Source organism: Aegilops tauschii, chromosome 7 (genome assembly GCF_002575655.3).
Source record: "Aegilops tauschii subsp. strangulata cultivar AL8/78 chromosome 7, Aet v6.0, whole genome shotgun sequence".
Lineage (NCBI taxonomy): Eukaryota > Viridiplantae > Streptophyta > Magnoliopsida > Poales > Poaceae > Aegilops > Aegilops tauschii.
In genome coordinates, this window is record NC_053041.3 from 60,159,759 (window position 1) to 60,161,649 (window position 1,891).

General features: G+C 44.2%; 1 long non-coding RNA gene across 1 annotated transcript; it reads left to right on the top strand.

Moving 5' to 3' along the window:
- LOC120967915 (uncharacterized) lies at positions 1–1,120 on the top strand. The gene is made up of 3 exons (XR_012189836.1): positions 1–100; positions 193–421; positions 701–1,120. It is a non-coding gene; the product is annotated as an uncharacterized lncRNA (long non-coding RNA).
- The last annotated feature ends 771 nt before the right edge of the window (positions 1,121–1,891 follow it).

A 1,891-nucleotide genomic window follows, 5' to 3' on the forward strand; every position in this document is an offset into this window, starting at 1 on the left:
CCACTTTCCGTTCGGTGGGTTCACGCAGAAAATTGGCTGCCATTAGAGAGGAGTGCCAGTGGCGAGGCACCATGGAGTTCCTGCTGCAGCCGATGCGCGAGTACGTACATCCTTGCTTGTCTAGCGATCTCGTCTCTATTCTTTGTCCCCTGGATTTAGTGATTGACAGGATTTGGTTTCGGCCTGAATCAGATCCACTTTCCCTGGAGGAGGTTGCAGAGAGCTTGGTGCCGCCCCCTGTGTCGGCAGCGGCGACGGGAGGCGATATGGTGGCGGAGCAGGAACGGGCAGTGTACAGCGCCGAAGCTCAGATCTTGGCGGCCAGGGTAGCGGCGGCCACGGACAGGAGAGACAGCTCACCCCCGACGTCGAAGTTGTCAACTGGGAAGATGAATCCCCGGGCACCTGAATGGAATAAGAGGTTAGTGGTGGATTTGTTCTTCCAGTCATTAATTTAGGGCTGCAAAAGAAAGAACTTTTGAGGAGTGGAAAATTCCTGCCATTAATAGGTGTTTGCAGTAACATAGTGTTGGATTTATACTCGCAGTCACTAAAACTAGGTATGTACATGAAAGGTCCGATGAGTGGAGTAGAACAACTAGTGATTTACATGCAGTCAGTAGGCCATAATTCATTTTTACCCCATAATCATGCTTGCTGAATCCTGGGCAGTTAATATGTGAGTTGGCTCCGCTTGCAGGCTGAAGATAGTGCTGCTGCACCGAGCAGAACACCGTGCTCAAACCATGGGCAAAGCCGCGTGCTGCAAAACATATGCAAATGCGGTTACGGGCCTCAAATATCTTCTCAGCAAACTAAAACATCTCAAGCTGGATGTGCTCTGCTAGTTCTTAGTTCAATTCCATGAACATAGAGAAGGATATCTTGTCAGTCATCACAGTGTGGTTTCCTTTTGTACTTGTTGATTGGATTCTTTGGAGTCCAAATATTCTCCAGATCCAATACGCTCGACAATACACACAGAAGCTCGAATCACGAGGTGCACCTGTGGTCCAGATTCCAGGATCATCTGGACCCGGGAGCCGAATTGCATTTCCGGTTGTTACTGAAGCTTGTTTGTTTGGTATAATAACATAGGCCTTATTTGTGCTAGAAAGTATCCTTTGCACCAATGGGTTTGAAATTATTTAGGATGAAGTATCAGGTAATGAGAAAAATCTAAGCTACATTGTTCATGAGCGGTCAAATAAAAAGACACATGGTATTCTTTGGCATGACTCAGTGCTGCTCAACAAAAATGAACATTTTTCTCAGCAGAAAAACTGGAACCAGATTCTCAGTCAGCATTATTCGCGCTTAAGAAGAACTCTTGGAGATGGCACTTGTTTGATAAAGAACAACACCCTACAATGCTTTTCATTAAAACTTCTTATGAGTTTGTCTCCGTTGGCCTTCCCACCAAAGTTTGGAGAAGTACAAAATATATGGACCGAGAGGAGAGGGAAAAACCTATTTGAGCACTCAGGGAGTTAACATGTAAATTTAGGTGAGGGCTTTTTTTAGTGCTTATTACCTAGCATCTAAATAAGGTTGAACTTAAGGATACGTATGAATATGTAATAAGAGTATAGAGGAAAAAGTTATTATGAGTTTGATGGTTTTTGGCACATGTAGCAGAACGATGTGTCTGGTCATAGCTGTGATCACATAATTTGTCCAATATTGTGGGTTTCATGTTTATAAAGAATCTGAGAGTACAACGAACTGTTTTGATGTCACACATTGATCCTATTTTTGGTTGCCACCCTTACACATGAGAAATTCAGTCATCTAGGACACTGAATTTTGTTGGCAAACAATTGCACATGCCCAAGATAGAGATGCGGCTCAATCTCTTTATGCTGTTATCAACTTCAGGGGGGTGGTTCAA